At 38.1% G+C, this 26,961-nt stretch overlaps 1 long non-coding RNA gene across 3 annotated transcripts in view; it reads left to right on the top strand.

Annotated features, from left to right (window-relative positions):
• Positions 1-2,857: 2,857 nt before the first annotated feature.
• LOC127492774 (uncharacterized) overlaps positions 2,858-26,961 on the top strand; it is a 94,228-nt gene continuing 70,124 nt past the window's right edge. Inside the window, exons 1-2 of one of the 3 annotated variants that reach the window (XR_007922531.3) lie at positions 2,920-3,026; positions 18,812-18,912. This is a non-coding gene — a long non-coding RNA (uncharacterized LOC127492774). Of the gene's footprint in view, positions 3,027-18,811; positions 18,913-26,961 lie in introns of all 3 variants that reach the window. The other 2 variants (XR_007922529.3, XR_016220556.1) reach the window with 2 other exon arrangements.

The raw sequence follows: 26,961 nt of genomic DNA, 5'->3' as shown, positions 1-26,961 counted from the left end.
GATCAGAAGTGGGACAGCCAGAACTTGAACGGGCACCCATATGCAATGCCAACACAGCAGGCGGTGGCTTTACCAATTCACAGCGCCAGCCCCATTCTTTTATTTTTTATTGGACCAAAACTGTGCTGTAGTATTTAAGAAATTGACTAAAGTCACAAGGATGATTTTCTTCTTTAACTTAAGAGTTTACTTACATAATTCATTTTCAGAAGGTCAATTTCTGTGTTATTTAAATCAACATACAAGTTTCTTGACAGATTGTTGATGTGTCAGATTCACTTTTTTTTTTTTTTTTTTTTTTGACAGGCAGAGTGGACAGTGAGAGAAGAGACAGAGAGAAAGGTCTTCCTTTTTCTGCTGGTTCACCCTCCAATGGCTGCCACGGCCCGCGCGCTGCGGCCGGCGCACCACGCTGATCTGATGGCAGGAGCCAGGTACTTATCCTGGTCTCCCATGGGGTGCAGGGCCCAAGCACTTGGGCCATCCTCCACTGCACTCCCTGGCCACAGCAGAGAGCTGGCCTGAAAGAGGGGCAACCGGGACAGAATCCGGCGCCCCGACCGGGACTAGAACCAGGTGTGCCGGCGCCACAAGGCGGAGGATTAGCCTAGTGAGCCGTGGCACCGGCCCAGATTCACTCTTTCTTTAATTGTACTTTAATAATTACTAGGGACTTTTGCTGTGTTTTATGCTGCTTTTGGTGTTAGAGACTGGATAGAAAGCATACTAGCTATATTACAGATGGAGAAAAGGGTGTAATAGTGACACTGAATTCCAGGTTTATTTACTGAATTAATCTCTGTGTGTATGCTAGGAGGACAGTGAAATAATACGAATGGCGTGGGTGGAGCAGTCATCTCAGGGTCATGAGCTCTGGGTATGTGCAAAGTGGGAGGTAGGAGACTGCTGCTTCCTTAGCTGCTATGTTGGCCTCATGCCTCATCAGTGTTCGTGTTATAGGACTGAGATTTATTCTCTGCTTGCAGTTCTACATAAGATTAAAAACAATGAATTCACAATATAAGCAAATAATTTTATCTGGAACATATTTGAATAAAATGTGATCAGAAGCAGTAATGGGCAATGAGAGAATTTTCAAGGTCAATTTTGACTTTAAAATTTAACCTTCCATATGCGATGAAACTGTTGTGAAACTCATGTTAAATAAGTAGCTGGCAAATATAAATAAACAGCTCACACCCACATACACAAAAATATTTTTGGCTAATAGGTGAACATTTGAATATTCTAGATAGGAGAAATGTCAGAGGGTAGAGAGCCAATCGACCTGTTCTGTAAGATTGGTTTTATGGGTGGTGAATTTGAAATTGAAGCATTAGATGACTATTAAAGAGCCATTTGACATGGATTTTGAAACTAGGCTAATGGTTGATTTAGCTGCAGCCAAGGAGTACAGATCAAATGATTGCCACTCAAGGCTCAGAGTCACCACTCTAGGACAGGACATAACCATTTTCAACAGTGCATTAAAACAAATGTCCTATGTATGTTTCTGTATTATTTTTCAATATATTAGGAGGGAGTGCCAACCATTTCGATCTTAACACTGATTCCACTTTGAAGCACACATTTTACTATTACACTTTTAACAATCACATATTTAAAGTTAATTAAAATATCTTGAAATTTCAAGTTATATATATAGCTGCTTATCTAATTGAGTCAGGATTTCACCTATGCTGTGCAACAAAAACAAAACAAAGTTAGATGTTGGGTTCATGTGCAATAGCAACTGTCCTTTGATCATCTATGTTTTCAAAGTTTTTTGTTTATGTAATCATCTTCAATTGTTTCACTGATTGAAATTATAATAAATAGGTTTTTAATAAATTTATTCTAACCAGTGGCCACATTTACATGCAGAGTTCATGTAATGTTTATTTAGAAAAAAAGTGTTAATTCGTTGTAGGTATTGGTTGAAGAGAAAACCTAGAAAAGAGAGGTAGCACTGACAATGGCTAGTAATTCTCTGCCAATTTGTCTAATTTTATACATTTAGAATGTGATACAATAATATTAACTTATATTGTAAAATAGGTTTACAAGTTTACATTATTGGTTCTCAATAAATGTGGATTTAGAAGCTGGCATTGTGGTACAGAAGGTTAAGTCTCTGCCTGTGATGCAGGCATCCCACATGAGCACTGGTTCCACTGCGAATCCAGCTCCCTGCTAATGCACCTGGAAAAGCAGCAGAAGATGGCTCAAATATTTTGACCACCGTCACCCGTGTCGGAGATCTAGTTGAAGTTCCTGAGTCCTGGGTCCGGGCTTTGGCCTGGACCAGCCCCAGCCTTTGCAGCTACTTGGTTAATGAACCATAGGATGGAAGCTATCTCTTCCTCTCTCTCTCTCTCTCTCTCTCTCTGTGTGTGTGTGTGTGTCACTGTCTCTTTTCACTCTATCATGCTTTCAAATAAATAAATCTTTTTAAATGAGTGGATATAGAAGACTGTTCCAAAGAAGTAAGACAGAAAAATAACAGGCAAGTCTTACAGTCTTTTCCCAATAAAAAAAAAGGAGAAATTACAAAGTATATGCATATTGAAAAATTTATCTCATAAAATCCAATTTGTAAATACAGTTTTATTAACATATTTTTCATTCATCTGAAATTTGAATATAATTAACACAAATATGTACTGTTTTGAAAACCCCAGTACAATGTGCCATTGTTTTTCTTCCCATTAAGAAATGATTCTATTTCTTTAGCCCTTTGAATCTGGCTTTAACAAACAGAATTTGGCAGAAAATGTGGTGTACAACGTCTGAGCCAAAGGGTAAGAAGATCTTGCACTCTCTTACAAGGCAGAGCAGATGGGAGGAAGCCCAGCCTACATCTAGTTTCCTGTAAAATAAGACACCCATGTAAAAGGCTCAGACATCCTGTAGATTACAGCTGAACTTAACCTCAGCCAATCCCTGTGTGGACGTAGCAGTATGAAGGAGCACAAGTGAAAATAGCAGAGGACTCAAGCAACTGGACCCAACATTTATGAGAACTGGTAAATTGTGATTTTAATATACTATACTTCAGAGTAGCAACATGTGAAGGACACTGTGGGCAAGGCAGGCTCTTTGTGTTGTCCATGCCACTTAATTCAGATTCACACATGTCATAACCACAACTCTGTGGTTTGATGAATAATTCATTAATGTTCAGCTTTTCTAGGGTATTTGCAATTAGCAGAAAAACTAACGGCTATTCACTCCCTTTCTGTATAAATGCATATTATTTGACATTACTCAGTTTAGGGATCAACTCAATTTTCTGGTAGAAAGAACACATGATTTAAGATATAGGAACCAATTTACAGCATTTTAAGAATAATTCACTAACTGCATGATTGGGTGATTTTGGTCAAGTTATTTTACCCTTTGTGATCTTTATTTCCTCATTTGGTTAAAAAGAATTTGACGATTGATAAGTTCTGAGTTTTTGAATATATATTCATTCTTTTTTTTTTTTTGCCTGTTTCCAAAGTTATAGCTCCGTAGCTTTCCTTGGAAATTGTTGCCAGTATTTTATTTTGTATTTAACATAATGTATGGTTTAATCTAAATTACAAACAGATTACTACATAACTATTTCCAAATGTTTTACCAGAGAATATTTTGATGATTGGAACAAGTGTCACAACAGGTTACCTGTTTCAATAGTAATTTATAATGGCAGTTTATTCACATTAATATTAATAGAAATATAATCTGAAAATTAAATAAATGAAACTAATATGATCTCTGTGACACTGAAATCCACTAACTAATGCTGTGAATGAGTAAATAGATGAAGGCAAGAGAAAAATATAAAGCATTTATTTGCATTTGTTAAATAATAGCGTATTAATTGTGGTAAAAAATCTCTGCAACAGACTTCTGGCTGTCACATTTTTATTCACTTATTGCTGGCATGTTGATCAATCATATTTTGACATACATGGTAAGTCACATGTGGTAGAAAATAAAATGTCCTAAGATACTTAAATTATACACATGTAAGAAGATTTGTTCACAAATGAATGATACCAGATCTTAATATTGACAATTTGATGAATTATCATATATCATTCATAAACTCTGATTTTTCTCTAATTTTAGTCATTAAAATGTTTAATGTCATTAAAATGGTTAATGTGTAATTCAATTTGTATGACAAAAACATTTATACAGTACATGTAGTATATTCTAAGTTCTCACACATTAGTTTCGAATTTTTATTGGAAAATTCAGAGAATAAAGAACTTTAAAATAATGAAAGTAGCAGTTTATGCTGCTTTTGGAACACAATTATGGTCTCCCTAAACTACTTCTGAATGAATTCTAAAGTATTATCAATCTAGGATTGCTTTTGTTTTCTTATACCATTTGAGGTATTTGGAGATATTTTAAAGTATTTTAAAACTATGGTTGTCAACTAGTGACAAAGGATAATAAATTAAAATAACTTTTTAAAAAATATATGTCAAGGATTTTTTGCTAAAAGCAATTGAGATTGATAATAGTAAGGAGTTGAATAGAAACAATTAGTCTCAAAATAATCCAGTTTTTTTAATAAGGCTCATTTTTCATCTCTTAATTAACTATGTTAGTCATATGCATCAACTTCAATCTGATTATATTGAAATCGTGGAATTCATTTTCGTATATGCATTGGTATTTCTCACTTAAGTCTACAAAAAATAACTGAAGAGAAAATAGAAGTTTACTCTTAATTCCCTGACACATTTTCTAATATTCCCAGGTTACTATATGTTTGTAAATTTTTTCTACAAATTTATTTAGTAAAAAGATTTCTTCACTGGAAACCACCATTTCTAGAGAGTTATGAGCATATTTTTCTCTTAATAAGGTTTGCTAATATTTGGGAAACTTTTCTTACATTAGATTAGAAAAATAGATCACTCAGTTTAATCAATAGTTTTCATTCTTAAGGTCAATGAGATTATAGTCAATCAATGATATGGGCTAGTTTATAAATCACATGTACATTTAATATATTCCTTTATCAATTATTAAAACCTGATTGGATAGAATAAAAGAGTAGAAAAATCCCTCCAAACCATGGAGAGTATTCATGGGACGTTAGGCAACAGCTCCCTGATTAGGACAGGGCCCACTGCTGTGAGATTCATCACCTAAGAAAGCCCAAAGACTGCTACCCTCAAGCCAGTGTTTACCAACGGAGCATCTATATTTGCTCCGGCATCAGGTGGAGACCCCCAATCTGGGAGAAGTGGATTCATTATTGCATGGATAACCACCACCTTCAAATGAGTCTAGCACAGTGCATGGTGACAGTGATGGCCAGGGGTGATCCAGCTTAGAGGCAGTCAGGGTGGCAAAGAGGCTGCCTTATCACCCCTCCGTGAACCTTGGGCAGACAGCAGAGGACCACAGCTCTGTGTTTGGGGATTCAGTGACAAGTTGGTAAAATTCAACAGCTGACAGACCTTAATGGTTCATATTCCTAGGTCAGTATCTGTATGTGGAACTTCTAGATTTGCCCTAGCATCAGGTGGAGGCCTGTACCATGATGGGATGAACTTGTTTCGGTAGGTATCACTGCCAGCCCACAAGGGCTTTGCATGGCACCCCAAGATTGTGCAAGAATGAGTGACAGAAACCCAGGTATGATCCAGCAAGCTATTGGAACTGTGATTTAGGAGTTGATGCTGCACTAGAAAAACCCAGCTGTGGATATATCATAACAGTCTTTGTCTGTAGGCCAGTGTCTGTGGAAGGAGCCTCTGGGCCTGCTCCAGTGCCAGGTAGATTCCCATGACCCCAGATGAGCATCTTTAAATTGCAGAAAGCATCACTGGTGGCTGGTAGCAACAGCCTTGGGCTGGAAGTACACCTCAGCCACAGAGAGAGCTTCAATCATATCCATCCTGATCGAGTAATGTGGTATTGGTAAAGGACTAGGCATTGAGACCTATTGCATTCATAGGAGGAGACTTTTGGAACAGAGTGATCATTTTAAAATATTTTCCTAATTCATTCTGATCAACACATCAACTGCAGGTTTGCGATGATTCTGAGATTGGGGCGTTTTCTAGAATTGAAGCATTGAAAACACACCAACACTGGATTTGCAGCAAACCTTGACTTAGGGCACCTTCTGGTGATGAAGTGGGAGATGTATAGGATCAGAGAAAATAGGCAAAGTGCTTAGAATTCCCAGGACAGACACAAATGAAGCCAGATTACTATAGCTGATCTTTTCCTTCCTTCCTTCCTTCCTTATTGACTGCAATGGCTGGAGCTGTGCCGATTCGAAGCCAGTAGCAAAGAGCTTTTTCTGGGTCTCCCATGCGTGTGCAGGGGTCCAAGGACTTGGGCCATCTTCTACTGCTTTCCCAGGCCATAGCAGAGAGCTGGATCGGAAGTGGGGCAGCCAGACCTCGAACCCGCATCCACATGGGATGCCAGTGCCTCAGGCCAGGGTGTTAACCCGCTGTGCCACAGTTATGGCCCACATAGCTGATCTTTCAATTCACAGATTATGTCATACACTAATAAAATAAAAATTTTCAGGAAAGCTTGAGCTCAGCTAAAGAAAAAGTAAGGGCCCAGAAACCAACCACTTAGGAAGTGGAACTTTTCTATGCTGAAAAGCAGTCAAAATAGCTGTTTTAAGGAAACCCAACAAGCTCCAGGAGGACGCAGAGAAATAATTTAATATTCTAGCAAGAAACTTCAGAGACAGAAGGAAGTAATAACAAAGAGAATTGTTTCAAAGAGTAAGCTAAGCCAAATAAAAAGTATGATAGACATTATTAATAAAATAATAGTTTAAAACAAAGGAAGAGTAAGTGAGTTCAAAACAGGCTATCTGAAAACACTGCATGAGAGAAGTATAAAAAAAAAAAAAAAAGATTTGTGTAAGAGATAACCTCAGTGACTCAAATAACCAGGGCAGGATTAAAACACAATGGGATCACCTAAGCTTCAAACAATGATGGCTAACTTATAAAGCATGCATCAATCTCCAAGATTTCTTGATTGAACAGATTCCATTATCTTGATAAAAAGGCCTGATTCTACTTTTTAAAACACTTGAATACAGCATTCAAGTGAATTTATTGTAAGGTGTAGTTTAAAGAAAGCTACAAGGAAAGCCTGAATTGTAAACAAAAGTTTAAAGTTTATAAGCCTGGGCATTTGTCACAGCTGTTAGCATGCCTGTATCTCATATCAACCTGAATTCAAGTCACACCTCTGCTTCTAATCTAGCTTCCTACTAATGCACATGCTGGCAGGCAGTAGGTGATTACTTAACTAAGCTTGCCACCCACATGAGATGTGTCCCAGGGTCTTGGGTTTGGTGTGGCCAAACCCCAGATTTTAGAGGTATTTGCGGAGGGACCACTGGATGGAAGATCTCTGTCTCTCTGCTTTTCAAATTAAGAGAAAGAAAGCAAAACCAAAATATTTTCAAAATAAGTGAAGCTTAACTATGAATTAGAGAAAATAATTTCTCAAAACTAGTGAGCCATGGAAGAAGGAGCGTTCTTTTTTGAGGAATACTTTGATAAAGGTGATTTATTTCATTCTCTACATAATGCAACAGAAACAATGATAGGAATTAAACTTCTGTTGAAAAATAAGTCCCTTTTTTTCAGGGACCAAAAAAAATTAATATTTTAAAGAACTAGTGAAAAAGGAAATTTTCTAACCTATAAATATGCATGCAGAAAAAATATCCGTCAAAAATGAAGTAATAATATCAATTTTTTTTTTTGTTTATTTGAGAGACAAAGAGAGAAAAAGCCCTCATCTGCTGGTTCACTCCCCAAATATGTGCAATGGTCTGGTCAAAGCCAGAGCTGAGAACTCAATCTAGGCCTATCACACGGGTTGAAAGAACTTGATTATTTGAGCCATCATTGCTTCCTTTCAGGGTCTGCATTCATTGGAAGCCTGAGCTACACACCAGAGGGGGTCATGATTCCCAGGGATGAGTGCATGAGAAGTGGACACCTAAACCAGCATGTTAAATGCCGGGCCATATGCCTGCCCCATAAAGATATTTTTAGATAAATACTGAGTCTGTTTTGAGATCCCAGTCATGAGAAAAGCTAAAGGAAATTCTTTAAACTTTGAAGAATGTAGTATAATAAAGGTACTCATATGTTTAGGCAAATATGAGAAATCAATACATGTGCAGAATTATAATTCACTTGGTTAAATGCTGGAGGTCATGTAATTTGGTCTTTGTCAGAGGCGAAACATAAAAATAAATTCAGAGTATGTTTATTGGCATTCAACATTAGAAATTTTATAAGAATATCAAAGGCCAGAGGCCAAGAAATTAAAGATAATATAAAATACTTTGGAGAAGACATCCAGGAAAATTTTGAACACCTCATATTCATTGAAACATGTAAATGTATGGTTTTGTCAACAATTTTACAGACAGAATGAAACCATGTGATCATGGTTGTTGAAAAGGTAAATACTTTTGGTTTGTTTGTTTGTTTGTTTGTGTTCATTTCCTAAAGTCTCTTAAGGCCTGGGCTTTACTAGAGTCTTTGGAATGATTTATGTCATCATTAGCAAAATGGTTTCATGGTACACCTTAAAAGAAGTCCACATATTTAACACAGAGAGAATATAGGATAAATGAAATATTATTTCAGGCTTAAAACATGGTAGTATTAGATTTATATTATAAAGACTTTTTGAGCTAACATTTTAAAAAATGAAAGAAATTCTGTCATTCATAAAAAAAGAGAACTTTTTTAGAATTATATAATTTACTGAAGAAAGCATGGTATTGCAAATGCTAGGGTATTTGTGAATAAAATTATCATTTATAAGTTCTATGTAAAATTTTATGGACTTAGGAAGATATGTTCTAGAAATTGTTCATAATAACTCACATATAAATAAGGAGCCAATTTTCAAATGTACTACTATGCATTCATTTTTAGAAGTTATAAAAATAATAGTAAACTAAGTTCAAAGAATGGAGCAGGAATTAAATAATTAAAGTGACATAGAAACAGTGAGTGATGAAATGACAAGAAGATTATATAGATAAATGCATACTATTTCATTTATTATTTAAGATAAAACTGCTAGAAGATGATATAGCAGAATATCTTCACGCCTTGGGATAAAGGATAATCTTATAAAGTCCAAAATTTAAAATGTGCTAACAATAAAGGAAAAAATTGGGTTAAAGTGAAAATAAGGGACTGGTATTATGGCATAGTGGGTAAAGCTACTGCCTGTGAGGCCAGCTTCCCATACGGGTGCCTGTTCATACCCCAGCTGCTCCACTTCCAATCCAGCTCCCTGCCTGAGAAAAGCAGAGGAACGTGACCCAAGAGATTGGGCTCCTGCCACCCATATAGGAGACCTAGAAAATGTTCCTGACTTCTGGCTTCAGCCTAGCCCAGTGGTGGCTGTGTGTGCGTTTGGTGGGTAAACCAGCAAGTGGAAGATTTTTTCTCTCTCTCCCTCTTTCCCTCCCTCCCTCCCCATTGCTCTTACAAGTGGATGACAATAAATAAATAAACATATTTTTTAAAACATGGGAACAACTCTAATGTCCATCAATCACAGAATGGAAAAATAAATCATGATACAGTCAAGCATTAAACTACAGAAAAGGGGATGAATGATTTACAGTTACCTGCAACAACATTAAAGAATCTCACAAATATAAATAAATTGAGCAAAAAGTCATTCAAAAATAATATTATGCCATTTATATAAAGCTCAATAAAAGATAAAATGCTATAGTATTAAATGTTAAGATAGTAGTTATATTTTTGCAGGGGAAGAGTTAAAGTCTAAGAGTTCCAGAATCTTGTGAATTCTGGCAATGTTTCAATTCTTGATCTGAGTAGTGGTAACCAGGTATTTGCTTTGTGGTAATTTCTGAAATGTATATGTTTTGCACAATCTTCTATATTTCTATACTGCTTTAAGAAATAGTAAACAATAACCAAAAATGTAGGAAATACCATTTTTATACCTGATAACCACCTGAAAGACCAAGCCTTGTTCAAATCCTCCAAAATATTATTTAAACGAAATCTTCTCAAGTTAAAAGTAGATTCAAGTTTTCTAGGTAGTATAGTTAGATATATAGGAGGCATATATACAACAGTACTTCAAAATATTCTGGAAAAAAATGGAATCAAAATATAAATATAGGATACCAGTGCCGTGGCATAATAGGCTAAGCCTTCACTCGCGGCACCTGCATCCCATATGGGTGCCGGTTCAAGTTCAGCTGCTCCTCTTCTGATCCAGCTCTCTGCTAATGTGCCTGGAAAAGCAGTGGAAGATGGCCCAAGTTCTTGGGCTGCTGCACTTGTGTGGGAGACCCAGAGGAAGCTCCTAGCTCCTGGTTTTGGATCGGCGCAGCTCTGGCTATTGCAGCCATTTGGGGAGTGAGCCAGTGGATGAAAGACCTTTCTTTCTGACTCCTCTCTCTGTAATGTTGGCTCTCTAATAAATAAATAAAATCTTTAAATATATATATATATAAATTTAACATATGTAAAAATTGAAGTCCTTGTATATGGGGGTCTTCAGTAAGTTCATAGGAAATGTGAATGATGAAAATCAATTAGTGTATTTCAAACTTTTTTTGCACCAAGATAAATTTATCTTTATTTTCATTTTCCAATGAACTTCCTGTAGTACACTTATATATTTTTAATATTTGATATTTTCAGCATGACATAGATTCTCAGAATGAAATCAAGAAAAACAAAGCATAGTACAAATTTTAAGATAATATTCCAAAGTGTATGAATAAACACAATATATGGCTTTTTGGTGAAGACTCTCATTGTAATATACTTGCTAAAAAGAGCTTAGAACCACAATTTTTTAAAAGTTTTTTGTGATAATACAAATTCTATCACTGTCTTTTTAATAGTGTATGTGGAATTATATACATATGAAAAAACTCCATGTCTCATTAACTTGTAGGAAAGGAGTAACAAAATAGCTCAGAAACTTTATTTCATAAAGAAAATTTCAGAAAGGTAATATAGAGCACAAAGCACAATGTAATTCACTTTAACAAATGTATTTCTAAATAGAGTCACAGAATCTTAATAGTGAATTATAGTGTCTTCTAGAATATCTTTGAGAAGCTTAAAGAGCCATCATCAAAATTTAAAAATCAAATAAAACTTTCTGATATAATACAATTCTGTTTGTCCTAAGCATCCTTCAACTTCATACTTGAGAGCTCAGATAAACTACTCAAGACTATTCAGGGATTTATTTCAATGGCGTTTGAAAATTTTAAGCCATACATAAAAATTCTTAAACTGATATTTTAGCACCAAGTTTTAAAATGAATATTTATCATTCATACTGCAAGTAAATCCAATACATATGAAATGCTGATGCGCATAGCTACTTAAAAACCCTGCTTCACATTTTTGTATGATGCAGTTTAAAGAATTGTTGATCATGAATGCCATTTTTGGCAAACTCTTTCCCACATAAATGTCATACTTTGAAAAACTATACATAACTGATACCTTCCTCCAACTTCATTCTCACTAATTAGTCTTGTAAGACATGCAAAACCTGTTATTTCAACTTTAAAGATAGGGAAAAAGACAATGAATTTTAGTGATAGAATTGGAATCAAAATTCTGTTATCTTTATTCTATTTCTTTTCAGTATGCCAAGGTAGCTCTTCATGCTTAAAATATAATGGAGTAGGAAATTTTCAAAGGATTTTGATTTTTATGTTTCTTGCTACTATTTTCTCATAGAAATACTTAATGTAGCCATTAGCTATAAATACATTTTCTAAGATTATATAAAATCATATGTAGATAAGAATTTCTCATTTAAGAAATTATAATTTTATGAATTTAATTTTTAAAATATATAAACTTTCATTTTCATTTTAATGTTGAAATATTGAAAACATTTTATTGATCCTTGGAGTGATAATTATATTGTATATTGTGATTATAAGCAATGAGTTTATTTTTATAGAAGTTAGAATATAACTGAATCACACAATGGCAGAACAAGCCTCCATGTCACTCTCATGTCATTTCTGGATTAAGGCATCCAGCCTCATTCAGATCATCCTTCCATGTATTTTCATGATCAGAATTGCAATGTCCTTCATTCTAAATGTGCAGTTTGTGTTATTATTGTTATTTTAGGATATTAGGAAACATTATATTTTTAAATGACATATAATGTTTGTAAATTTATGGGGTACCATACAATAATTTAATACATGAACATAATGTATGATGATCAAAGCATGGTAATCAGAATTTCTATCTTCTCAAACATTTATCATTTCCATGTGTTGGGACCCTTTGAACTCTCCTAGTTATTTTGAAATATATGATCTGCTGTAGACTATAGTAATCCTAGTATGCTATAGAACACTAAAACTAATTCCTCCTATCAATGCATTTTACTGCCTATTGTCTAATTTCTCTCTGCTTTCTCCCTAGCCTTCTTAGTCTTTATTGATCACTTCTTTTTTTTCTTCTACAAAATCAACTACTTTAGCTCTTATAAATGAGTGAAATCATGTGGATATTAGGCTTTCTCTGCCTATTATTATTAGATTATTATTCAAATATATTATAATATTAGAATATTATTATATTAGTTATATCCATATGGAAACAAATAACAGGATTTCATTCTTTTTGTGGCTGAAAAATATCTCATTGTGTATCATCTTTTTTTTTCCCCAAAGAAACCTTGTATTTAAGGAATACAAACTTCATGCATTTCATAGTACAACTTTAGGAATATAGTGATTCTTCCCATCATACCTGCCTTAACACCCACGCTCCCAACCCTCCTCCTACTCCCTTTCCCATTCCCCATACCATTCTCCACTAAGATCCATTTTTTATTAACGTTATAAACAAAAGACCAACTTTTTACTAAGAGTTCAAAAATTTGCACAATAAAGTGAAAAAAAAAAAAAACAAACAACAAAACCGTTCCTCAACAGTAGACAAGGGCTTTTCAGAGTCATTGCATCTTGAAGTTAATTCCACTTTTTTTTTTTTTTTAATTTTTGACAGGCAGAGTGGACAGTGAGAGAGAGAGACAGAGAGAAAGGTCTTCCTTTTGCCTTTGGTTCACCCTCCAATGGCCGCTGCGGCCAGCGCGCTGCGGCCGGCGCACCGCGCTGATCCAATGGCAGGAGCCAGGTACTTATCCTGGTCTCCCATGAGGTGCAGGGCCCAAGGACTTGGGCCATCCTCCACTGCACTCCCTGGCCACAGCAGAGAGCTGGCCTGGAAGAGGGGCAACCGGGACAGAATCCGGCGCCCCGACTGAGACTAGAACCCGGTGTGCCGGCGCCTTGTGGCGCCGGATTAGCCTAGTGAGCCGCCTAATTCCACTTCTTTTTATTTTTTTAGAAACTTAATTAACTTTAAAGAAGCACCCAAGAATGATATATGTTTTGCAAGCACTTAGACATAATTATAATACAACTCTTTGAATACAGAGGTCCTGGACGGGAAGTTACTGCACAGTGACTCCTGTTGTTAATTTAATAATTAACACTATGTATGATGTCAGTGATCACCAACGCTCTTGTCATGAGCTGCCTAGGGTATGGAAGCCTTTTGCATCCACAAAATTCATCAGTATTTAGACAAGGCCATAAGCAAAGTGGAAGCTCTCTTCCCTTCAGAGAAAGGTCCCTCTTTCTTTGATGACCACTCCTTTCTGCTGGGGTCCTTCATGTAGGACATTTTTTGCCACAGTGTTTTGGATTTTCATGCCTGAAATACTCTCATGGGCTTTTCAGTGTATCATCCTTAATTTTTAAAAAGTATAATATTAATTGAGTTCTTGAAATTCTTATGGTATAATATTGATCTGGATTTGAAGTTGCTCAATTAATTAAAATAGCTACATTGAGATATAACTCACATAAGATTCATTAATTTAAAATATAGGTCCTTAGTCTGTTCACTTTTCTTCAATGTTCTTTCTTCAGTGTTCTTCAGACTTGATTATTTCCATCAAATGCTGACTCCTCAGTCTGCTCATATATGATTTTGAATCCTCTCTGATGAGTTTTTCTTTCTTTCTTTCTTTTTTTTTTTTTTTTTTTTTTTTTTGACAGGCAGAGTGGACAGTGAGAGAGAGAGACAGAGAGAGTAAGGTCTTCCTTTGCCATTGGTTCACCCTCCAATGGCCGCCGCGGCTGGCGCACTGCAGCCGGCGCACCGCGCTGATCCGATGGCAGGAGCCAGGTCCTTATCCTGGTCTCCCATGGGGTGCAGGGCCCAAGGACTTGGGCCATCCTCCACTGCACTCCCTGGCCACAGCAGAGAGCTGGCCTGGAAGAGGGGCAACTGGGACAGAATCCGGTGCCTCGGTGGGGACTAGAATCCGGTGTGCCGGCGCTGCAAGGCGGAGGATTAGCCTAGTGACCCGTGGCGCCGGCGAATTTTTCATTTTAATTACTGAAATGTACAGCTACAGAATTTCACTTGGTTTCTTTTTAGATTTTCTGCTTCTCTATCAATAATCAAATTTTGTTTGTAAATTGTTTTTTTGATTTTCTCTATCTTTTCATTTAGTTCTTTGAGAATCATTTACAATAATGTTTTTAAAAATCTAATATATTTGCCATAAAATCTTATTTTAGGGATTTCTTTTGGTGAATATTTTTTTTTCTTTGAGTGGACCATAAATTCCTATTCCTCTCTATGCTTTGAGATCTTGTTTTGTTGAAAACTGGAATTCTGAATCAAATATGACTATCTCTGGTTATTAGATCCTCCCCCATATTCACCATCAATACTTTGGTTTTGCTGTTGTTTTTTGTTTATTGATTGATCTTCTCTGTCCATATGCTGAGGATAAGTCTGGGGTGTGAACTCAATATCTTTTTCAGATCTTTTCTGAACTTTCACTTTTCTTTGTGTGTGTGCATTGACTTTCTAATTTCCCTTTTATATGAGATTACTTTTGAAGGTACTAGTCTTTAATGTCTGGCTCTTAAAACAAGAAAAAGGAAGAGAGGGTGTCACTGATTTCAATCTTCTGGAAGTCTGTTCAACCCGAGGAGAGGGTCTTATAGCCATAGATGTGACTCGTTGTCTTCATCTCTGTGATGAGAAGCAGCCATTAGTAATGAGAGCATACGTTCATGGTATTTTGAGGATAGGGAAAGCTCTTGTACACCCTGACTCCTAAAAGCTACTCCAGGAACAGATAACATGGAGCTGGGGGTAAAGGGTAAACAATTGCAACTATGATGAGTTTAAACTGCTCAAAATTAACCATAATTTACTAAATCTTTCTATGGAATTTGCAAGCTTTTTAATAGACTTAAGAGTTCCAAATAGCTACTTCAGAAAGAATCTGCCGGTGCAATGCTTGTAGAACTTGGAAAACAGATTCCTATTTCTTCCTACTCAACACCTTTCAGAATCCTAAGTGGAATAATTTGATTTTTATGTAACATTCTAGAAAGGATATAACAAAAATTTAAAGCTAGTAAGAATAGGTAAATTACACATGAATTTCTTCTTACTTCATTAATTTAAAAAAGGAAATATTGGACTGAAAGATACTAAATTTATGTATGTATATATGTAAGGGGATAAGAGAGAGAGAGAAAAAGAGAGAGAGATTCGCTGTCTGCTGGTTCACTCCCAAATGCCCTCAGTGCTCAGCTGGGGCAGACTGAAGCAGGCAGCTTGCAGCTCAATTCAGGTTTCCCACAGGTGAAGCAGCAATCCAAGTGTTCGGACCACATTCTGCGGCTTCCCAGGTTGTGCACTAACAGGAAGCTGGAATCTGAATCATATCCAGGACTCAACCCAGGCACTCTGATATGGAATAAGTTAATGTCTACGCTGAAACTATATCTAGATATGTTACCATCACTAGGCTTTAAAACCAGTGACAAAGATAGGTTGAACTTTATTTTATGTCTTAAAAAATTCTTTCACTCATGGATGGGGCCAGCGCTGTGGCACAGTAGGTTAACACCCTGGCCTGAAGCGCCCGCATCCCATATGGGCGCTGGTTCAAGACCCAGCTGCTCCACTTCCTGTCCAGCTCTCTGCTATGGCCTGGGAAAGTAGTAAAAGATGGCCTAAGTGCTTGGGCCCCTGCACCCATGGGGGAGACCAGGAAGAAGCTCCTGGCTCCTGGCTCCTGGCTTTGGATCAGCACAGCTCCGGCCATTGCAGCCATCTGGGGAGTTAACCATCAGTTGGAGGACCTCTCTCTCTCTCTTTCTCTCTCTGCCTCTCCTCTCTCTGTGTAACTCTGACTTTCAAATAAATAAATAAATCTTTAAAAAAATTCTTTTACTCATGAGAATTGCATTCCTTAGGGTGTGTATCATGCTTAGGTCATGTTTTCAGATGAATCTTTGCTACTTGTTCACTTCATGTTGTTTCTTCCTTGAAAACATTCTGCTTACATAAACTTCAAAGTATTCAGATTGTATAGCCAGGTTTTTTGTTTGTTCTTCCACCAGAAACCATCTAACAAATATTTCTTTAGTATTTTCTTATTGCCAGAGAATGTTTTAAGTGCTAGTGACTAAGAAAAATGATAAGTAAAACAAAGTTTTTCTCAAGGAATCTACAGTCTCTGATCACTGACAAATACAAAAAAAAAAAAAGCCAAGTAACTCTGCATTGTTTATTGGCTATATCAATAGATACATATTTAAGATATAAAATTATGAAAATAATATTGAAATAAAGCTCTACACATCACAGTAAAAATTAATGCAATGTACAAATATAAAAATACAGAGAAGATACAAATGAAGAGAGAAATTGGGAAAAATATCTAGGCTAAATTGTTGAAGATGATAGATGTCCATAAAGTAAATAAATATAAAGGATATTCACATACATAAGCATGGGATGAAGAGACAGAGTAGTGTATATAAGTAAGTGCTGCTAATTATGTATTGCTGACCTGTGATGTCCAAAGGTCAGAAAATAGCAAGGTTTGAAGAAAGGAGATAATTTAAGAAGCCAAGGCAATAATCCAAGCAAAAGAGCTAAGAGGATCAGAGCTAGGTTAGTGGCAGCAAGCTAGGAAGGTAAAAGTATATCAAAGAGTACTTAAGGAACAGAATATTTTGAATTTGATGATTATTGCAAAATAGAGTATATTTTAAGTACTTTTTCCTTTATTTGGAAGGTGTTATGAAAACAAATATTATTCTTAACTGTTCATGTGATAGTCATTATATTTATGCACTTTGCATCTAAACGTATAGACTATTAATTACATTTTCCTTATTCAACCAAATATTGTATTGATGAATACACAGAGAGATACAGCTAACAATTACATTAAAATTAAAGATTTTAAATTTAGAATGTTAATTTATTTAACCCCTAAAGTTATTTGATTGGTGTAAAATGGTGCTTCTATGATATGTAAATGTTCTAAATCATCTGTTCTATTTTGAGAACATGCTTCAAAAATGTCCCACAAACCTCTGCTATTAGTCAACCAATGTAAAAGAAAAAATTAGCAATTCCTTTCTGGCAGAGAAAAGACATGGATATTTGTTCCTTTTCTTATAAATACAACATCCCAGCAAGTTTTCTTTCTTTGATGTGCGCATTTTTTAATATCTCCATCTGTGTCCACTTCTACAATATAGCTAATTAAATTTTGTTTTCTCATACAGTATAAATGCAGCTGTAGTGTCCTGGTTACTAAAAATGGCTGAAGTAATGTAATTCTTTTTGGAACTCATTGATTACAAACTTCCTCACTGAGATCAAGAAATAGCAACTTTTTCTTGGGGGAAAAGAGCAAATAGTTTAATTTTTAAAATGTGTACAAAATATTCCATTGTTCAGTAATGGTATCTGCTGGGCTTACTTTTAACAGTCGTTACGTTGCTAAAAAAGAAAAGAAGGAATTTATAATTAAGAAATATACAAAGAGGGGCTGGGCACTTGGTATAATGGTTATACTACTTTGTGGGTCACTCATATCCCATATCAGACTGTCTGGGTTACAGTCTCACTCTACCTCCAATTCCAGCTTTCTGCTAATACACACTCTGAGGGGCAGTAGCAACTGGCTAGGTACTGGGGTCCCTGCCACCCACGTGGGATACTTGGATTGAATTTTGGACTCCTGGCTTTGGCATGGCCCAGCCACATGTGTTATCACATTTGGAGAGAGAAAACCAAATAATGGAATGTATCCCTTCTTGTCTGTCTCTACTCTCTCCCTCTGTCTCTCTGCCTTTCTCATAAATGCATATTTTTAAAGATTGATTTATTTATTTGCAAGGCAGTTAGGAGAGAGAGAGAGAGAGAGAGAGAGAAAGAGAGAGAGAGAGAATCTTCCATTTGCTTATTTACTCTCCACAAATGGCCACCATGGTTCAGGGCAGAGCTAGGCCAAAAGCAAGAGCCAGGAGCTTCATCTAGGTCTCCATATGAGTACAAGGGCCCATGTACTTGGGCCATCTGCCACTGCTTTCTCAGGTGCATTAGCAAGGATCCGGATCAGAAGTGGAGCAGCCTGAACTAGAACTGATGCCCATATGGGATGCCAGTTTCCCAAGCAATGGCATTGATAACTGCCACAACACTAGCCCCAGTAAATGTTTGAAAAATTTTTTTTAAAATACAAAAACAATTTATAGCTTCCTTCTAAAATATAGCAGATATCTAGTAATATATATGAACTTTAGATTTTATACACACATGTATACATGTACATATATATGTATACATGGATATTGGGTATAATTGATAAGCATACTTATTGACTATCTGTTGCCACTTAACAGACATCTTCCCCATCTGGCAAGATGGTGGGTGAAAAAGCTCCAGCTCCGAAACTGGACACTAAGAAGCCACCTCCGGGCAAGAAGGCAGACAACAAGGCAAGGTTAGAAAGAATAACCTCAAAGACAAAAAGCCCAAGAAGGGGTAGCTCCACTGCTGCTGAAGCCCTGTCTTAGGGAGAGGAATGGACAGTAACTCCTGATCTGTTAGGTATTACATCAATGCCATGCATAAGAGGAAGTACTTAGCTCCTAAATAAAAGGAAAATGTTCTTGAAACTATCATAAAACTAGTTGGTGGTGACAACAATGATGGCACCGTGATGGGTAAGCTTTGTAAAATGCCTAGATATTATCCCATTGAAGATGGGCCTCAAGAGCTGTTGAGCCATGGCAAAAAGCCCTTCTGCCAGTGGCTGAGGAAGCTATTGAGTGGGACCATGGTGAGATCTTCCCCATGGAGAAAGAGAAACTGAAGATTACAGAGCAGTGCAAGGTTGATCAGAAAGCTGTGGACTGGCACATTTTACCAAAAATCAGAGCTATTCCTCAGCTCTTGGGCTACCTGCAACCTTTTCCGGTTCTAACAAGTGACATTTCCCCTCACAATCCTCTGAATTTCTTAGGAAGAATCTAATTAAATAACTGATAGAAAACAATACCTAATGGTTTTAAACAACTTTTTTTTGTTGTTGTTCATAATTGTGTTGCTCATCAATTAGGATTGAGCTCAGCAAGAAGTTTCAGGATGATCTAGCCTGGACCTTCTCTTGTACCACTCAGTTGTTAGCTCCTGGCCAGGTGGGAACATATGCTGTAACAGGTTGACTGACTATTGAGTGGGGCCATGGGAGTCAGTAGGTTTTGAGTCTCTTATCACCTCTTGGGCTAGTCCAGGTATATTGCCATGGAGATTATAGGATTCAAGTATGGGGACAAAGTAGGCTCCAATGCTTAATCACCATTCAAGCCTCTGCTCATGACATGTTTGCTACTGTGAATTTGGCAAAGCAAGTTACATAGCCAAGGATAAAGTCAGTGTAGGTTGAAACTTCCCAAGGGAGTAGGGCTAGAGGGAAACATGAAGATCCTAAAAATTGGTGGTTATCACACTCATAAATGAGTGTACTCTGAAAGTATTCCTCCACCCACTGTCTATCATCTGAGACTGTCTATCATCAAGAGACTAAACAAGTAAGGTCAGCTCTTACATTTAACAATAGAGTCACTAGCATGAATTGAAAGAAAAAATATGGAGAGACAGCATTATATCATATGATCTCTCCATATAGCAATTTTTATTTTATAAACCTGATTAATATGGAAATCTATGAGATTTTGCTAATAGCAATAGCAGACAGGCCTTTAGGTAACACCAATGGTTCTAGTATTTTGATCTTCATGCCTTGTATAATCCCCTCCCTCTGATGCATAGGCTGTGGCCAACAGGATGTCATTTCATGATTGAATACATTGTATAAAACTGTCTTGCTAGCAATCTATCCCATTACCCTGTTCGTCTTGAATAAGTAAATGGCCATGGTGTGAACTCCTACTGAGGAAGATGTCTTGACAAGGAACTGCAAATGACCTCCAGGGGCTGAAGCTGGCCAGTGAGAATTCAAGGCTCTCTATCATAGCTTGGAAGTCAATTCTTTCCCAATTAAGCCTCCAGAAGGAAATAGGAAATGCAGCTCTGACTGACATCTTGAATACAGACTTACAGAATCCTCTACAGAAGATCCAGTTAAACTGTGCCTGCACACAGAAACTCCGAGCTAAGTAATTTTTTTGACAGGCAGAGTGGACAGTGAGAGAGAGAGAGAGAGAAAGGTATTCCTTTTCCATTGGTTCACCCCCAAAACGGCTGCCACGGCCAGCTTGCTTTGCCAATCCAAAGCCAGGAGCCCGGTGCCTCCTCCTGGTCTCCCATGCGGGTGCAGGGCCCAAGCACTTGGACCATCCTCCACTGCCTCCCCAAGCCACAGCAGAGAGCTGGACTGAAAGAGGAGCAACCGGGACTAGAACCCGGGGTGCCGGCACCACAGGTGGAGGATTAGCCAAGTGAGCTGTGGCATCGGCCAAGCTAAGTAATTTGTAATACAGAAATAGAAAACTAATATGAGCAAACCTCCACTTGAGTTAATTTTCACATTGAAAAAATACTTAAATTTGGCTTTTGTTGTTTCATTTATGGATTGATTTCTAAATTTAAAAATTTTAAACTGGAAGTAGGGGCAAAGGGGTGCAAGAAGGGAAGGTGGACCAGGCTGAAGCCTGTATCTGGGAATTCAATCCAGATCTCCCATATGGGTGCTGGAGACACAGCTACTTAAATCACCACCATTGCCTGCGCCGTGGCTCACTAGGCTAATCCTCCGCCTTGCGGCGCTAGCACACCGGGTTCTAGTCCCAGTCGGGGCGCTGGATTCTGTCCCGATTGCCCCTCTTCCAGGCCAGCTCTCTGCTGTGGCCAGGGAGTGCAGTGGAGGATGGCCCAAGTCCTTGGGCCCTGCACCTCATGGAAGACCAGGATAAGTACCTGGCTCCTGCCATCGGATCAGCGCAGGATGCCGGCTGCAGTGCGCCGGCCGTGGCGGCCATTGGAGGGTGAACCAACGGCAAAGGAAGACCTTTCTCTCTGCCTCTCTCTCTCTCACTGTCCACTCTGCCTGTCAAAAAAAAAAAAAAATCACCACCATTGCCTCCCAAGATGTGCATTAGCAGGAAGCTGAAACTCGAACTCAGGCTCTCTAATAGGCAATGAAGCTATCTCCACTGGAGTTTTAACTGCTCCACCAAAGGCTTGCCTCATGTTTATGAATATTTTTTTACAAAAGCCTATAAAAGAAAAGTTGTTTTGTGATTAAATAGAAATGTATAGATTTCTTGCATTACACATTTTTCAGACTAAGCAAACAGCTTTTCATATATTAAACTTCAGATCAAGGAGGAATCCTATTAGATTTGGGATCAGAAGTCTTAATTAACACAGTTTTAAAATTGTTATACCCTCATTGTGTTCAGCATTTAGCTATGACATAGCATATGTAATTATAATTTTATTATATTCCAAATTTGTGGGAAATACTTAGTTGCATTATTATTGCATAAAGTTCTGTGAATTTACAATAATCAATGTCACCACATTAATTTTTGTATTTGAAGCAAAACCATTTTAAATGTATACAAACTTATTCATAATTTTCTGTCAAAGATATGAGTTTGGTTCAAATATCTGAGACCAGTTGAGTGGAAGAAAGATTTGGGTCACTTTTTGTTATTTGGGGAATGAAAGAAAAATAAAAAATAATCCTAAGAGCTTATACAGAGAGATTTTTATAGAAAATATTTGTTCCTTTTAGTTTATCAAAAGATGATTATAAATACATAGTTGTATTTTCTGGCACATAATTAAGGGAAAACTGTTCTTAACATATTTTATTTTCAGCTTCTATAAATTGCTCATTTCACTGTTGTATGAAATGAGTACCAGCTGGTGAAAGATCATTTTGTTGTTGTTTTACCTACAAGACTCCCTAAGGCAGATCGTGGCACAGTGAGTAAGACTGGGTTTCAGTCTTGCCCTTTCTCCTGACTCAGGCTTCCTAATAATGTGCATCCTGGGAGGCAGCAGTGGTGATGGTGACGTAAGGAACTGGGTCTCTGCCAGCAATATGGAGACCTGGACTGAGCTGTGTGCTCCTGACTTCAGTCTGGCTTAGTCCTGGATGCTGTAGGCATGCAGGGAGAGAACAGGCGAATGGAAGACCTCTCTCTCTCTCTCTTTCTCTCTTTCAAATAAAGAAAAATTAAAAAAAAAAAAAAAACTTCTGTCCCTGCTTTTTTTACTTTCTTTCCAAAATTAACATATCTGTTTGAAATGAGATTCCAAGGTGGCAGAAGAGGGAATGATGTACTGTGCTATAGTGTAGGCGTTGGCATCCCTAGCTTGCTAAATGCTGGCTCCGCTTCTGTACTCCGGCTGCTTGCTTGCCTGCTATGCTCCCCTGGGATTTATGACCTCCTGCTCCCCACCAACTCCCCTGGGATTTATGGCCCAGTGCTTCCCACCAGTGCCTCCCCGTGCCATCTCCTTTGTGTGGCCTTCCCGCCACATAACATATATAGCCTTTACGTTTAAATAAACCAATGAACATGTTAGGTCCCAATACCTTGCCATATAGAGAATAAGAAGGCAGCTTACGTAGGAGATGACCTGCACCCTTGTAAGTGTGAGGCTATAAAAACCTCTCTTAAGCAAACGAGGGGGCCTTTTGCCTGTGTACTGCTAAATGGCTGTGTGTGGGTAGGGAGTCCCAGCCGGCTGGTGACAGATAAACCTCTGCTTTTACATCCGCGACTGGACTTTTTTTTTTTTTTTTAATTTATTTTTTGCCAGGCAGAGTGGACAGTGAGAGAGAGAGAGACAGAGAGAAAGGTCTTCCTTTGCCGTTGATTCACCCTCCAATAGCTGTTGCGGCGGGCGCACCGCGCTGATCCAATGGCAGGAGCCAGGTACTTATCCTGGTCTCCCATAGGGTGCAGGGCCCAAGCACTTGGGCCATCCTCCACTGCACTCCCTGGCCACAGCAGAGAGCTGGCCTGGAAGAGGGGCAATCGGGACAGAATCCGGCGCCCCGACCGGGACTAGAACCCGGTGTGCTGGCGCCGCAAGGCGGAGGATTAGCCTAGTGAGCCACGGTGCCGGCCTGTGCTTTTGCATTGATTGGGAAATTCGGACACAACACTAGGCTAGGGATACATAGTTTAAAAACCAAAAAGGAATATAGGGAGTGTACGCTCAGGTGAGAATTAGAGAGAAAGCCACACTGAAATTCTACAAAAGGAAGAGGAATGCTGTGGACTTTTGCAGAAGGTGTTCACTCGCAGCCTGAACACAGACACAACACATGACTGCAGCAGCCAAGAGCCAGAGCAGGCAGCAGCTTAGAGATGGAGGTGAGACAAGACTTCAGCAACTTGTGCTGATATAGCCCAAGGGAAAACGAGGTGAGAGTCCAGACTGGAGCCCTAGGTGCTAGGGGTTACCTTTGGACCTAGTGGAAGTAGAATGGACATGTTTATCTGAGTCCCTCTTCCCCACAACAGTGCCCACTGCCTGGCTGAGAAGGGGGGTGGTGCGGGGGGCCATTTTGGGCTTGGGCAGCAGCTCTAGAAGTCTTTGTGAATGCACACAGCAACTGGCTGAGACAGGATGCCATCTTGGCAGTACTAGAGGCAGTGCCGGGGAAAGGCCAACATTCCGCCAGTGGCTCTTGTTTACTCTGGTGAGCCAGAGATTCTGGTGGAGGGAAAAATCCTCAGACTCCAATCTCTTTGAGCCTGACTTGGAGGACTGACAGGTAACTGGCACCCACATAAGACTGTAAGACACCCCAGCCTAACATACCACAGGCTGTGGGACTCAAGACGCCTAGGTGGAGCTGGCTTGGGGAACTTCTGCCTCTCTGTTGACTGGACAGGCTGGCAGGGCAGAGTGGACCCTCTGGACCCAGCAACTTTGGGAGCCTTGTGTGCTGAAACTGCAGGGACTCGGTGGCTACACAAAGGGGTGCCAGGTGTGGCTTGGTCTCTGGGCAGTCACTGGGTATGGCTCCACTGCTTGGAGCTCCTTGGTTGCGTGGGGTGGGTCATTGCAGCAGGAAATGTGCTCATAGCAAGCACTGCATATCGTTTGAGTGGTTCATATGGGGGCACAGATGAGTGTTGAACGCCCTGGGAACTAATACCCAGGCATTGCTGAGCTTAGAGAAGAGGAGGTGAGGGGGTGATCGCACAAACAGAGGTGACCATTCTCCTCTTCTATTAGCAAGAGAAGATCTATACCATGCCTTGGATACTCGCCCCACCCTGGAGCACTGTCAGAGCTGGCCACACCCAGCACAAACCTCTTGGTGATCACTGAAAGTGTAGTCATTCCACCGAGCCCCCCACCATCATAGTTAAGATAAAAGCCATCAGAGGAAAAAACCAAAAAATTAACTCTTCAAATGCCTAAAAATAAGTGCAGAAATTCAAGAAAGAAGAATAAGGAAGATACCATGAACCCCTTGAAAGAACATAACAACATTTCAATATTAGAACATGAAGATGAAGAGATTGTTGAAATGGAAATTTCAAAATTAAGCCCTGTGATGCTATAAAGTAGCAGAAGTTAGTAGGCTTTAAAAGGAACATGTGTTTTAAAGAAAAAAAAATATTTTTGTTGTCTTCCAAAGTTGCTAGGAAGACAATGAAAGCATAGGGAGTAAGGGACAAGTGCTAATGATGACAGCACTGTGCACACAACTCACAGATTTTATTTGGGGATGACAGTCACTCCATGTCGCAGGTAGCTGCAGGACTGAAAACTTCCTTAGGTTAGTTTGAAGATACTGTTTAAATGTTATGTTGCAGAGGTAGGTAAAAAATAGCAAGAATGGAAGAATGCAGATTAGATTGAAACTTCATGGTTTTTCCTCCAAAAGACCATTATGTGTGTGATTTTAAAAATAAGCTGTCTACAAAATAAACACAATGATGAATAATATCAAGTGTTGTGCCTGGAAGGAGTTTTCATGGGTGTGAGTAAGAATAAGCCAATGTCAGTTTGCATTTTTCCAAAGCCTATAGGGCTGATTAAACAGAGGGAAATTCATGATTATATTACATATAGCATTCCACATTGCATTCCACATTTTCATGCATTTTTCTGAATCATTTACTTGAGGAGCGATTTCAGCAAATGCTAGTATATCTTGTTTCATTTAGGATGCCAAGATGGTGTGACATTTTTGCATTTGAGATAGTATTGGTAGAATAACACAATTCAATACTTGATAAATATCATTTTTCTTGGCTGAATTGAATTAAATTTGAGTGTCACAAAATCCATCGCAGAACAAAAAGACAAAAAAGTAGACACATGGTGGATAGAGAGTATTCAGTTTTCAAGAAGCAATCATTCGAGGGCAGTGAGCAAGTTCCTAATTCTGGCTTCCTGGTAATGCAGCTCCTAGGTGGCAGCAGATGATGGCTGAGGTAATTGGATTCCTGGATTGGTTTCCTGGCTCCAGGATCTTGACTTTGGCATGGAGGTTTTGAGAGTAAACTAGATAGGAGCTCTCTTTGTCTGTTCTGCTTCTCTGTCTTTATGGCACTCAAATCAATATATTTATTAAATTAAAAAGAGGTATGCAATCAGTGAAGTCAGTTAAAATGTCACTGTATTCTTTCAAAAAATACAAGATCAGCAGAGGCATTTGAACGAAACAAACAATAGCATTTTCAAGAGGCTTTTTTTTTTCACTCAAAATATTGAGTATCAATATGTGGTAAAGTTTTTTTGTTTAGACAACCTTCCTAAGGAATGGAACTCAAATCATGAATCTGTGAAATAATTTTAGATCTCATAGAATACATGAAAGGGAAGAGAATTCAGAAATGAATGAAAGTTTTCATTGTATAAATGAATAAAATGAGGCCAAGGAAATTCAGTGACTCACTAAAAATTAGTAGCTATAGCAGAGTCAAAACAAGGATTCTGGACATTTGAACTTAACTTTTTCTTCTTAGTCTATGTTTTGATGCAATAATTATTTCATATTTTTTCTCCTGAAATACTTGGATTTTTCTGGCACTCAGTTTAATACTTATATATCAGGGTATATTTTGAATTATTTTGTGAGCATGTATAAGGAAACCTGTTTTTTATTATTATAGAGCTATGTCTACTATAAATACAGACAAGTCCAAACATTGTAGGAACCATGGATCTTTAAATCAAATAATGTTTTTAAAGTGATTCATTATATAAGGTTACTAGTTTTAAGATGTAAACAAAAATATTTATTGAATAGACAAATGACACTATGTGGCTGTGTTTGCTCTATTTACTTTCCAAATTATCACACGGTAGCCTACATTTGAGGTAGATTGTGGGGAGCAATCCGGACTAGACTAAGTTACTCGAATTAGGACTTATTCTATGCATCTGCTCTCCCACAATATGGCGCTGGGAGAGAAGTAAACAGCTTCCGCACAGCTGCCTCCAGTTCAACCAATTAACTGTAGGACTTGCTCCTGATTGGAGAGCAGCGTACTCGGCGTGTGGGCAGCCGAGTTGGGATTGGCAGAGAAGGACTATAAAG

This window comes from Oryctolagus cuniculus, chromosome 14 (genome assembly GCF_051225735.1).
Source record: "Oryctolagus cuniculus isolate XC-2025 breed Fujian yellow rabbit chromosome 14, ASM5122573v1, whole genome shotgun sequence".
Lineage (NCBI taxonomy): Eukaryota > Metazoa > Chordata > Mammalia > Lagomorpha > Leporidae > Oryctolagus > Oryctolagus cuniculus.
The sequence above is the reverse complement of the archived record's forward strand: the minus strand, read 5'-3'. Positions and strand labels throughout refer to the sequence as shown.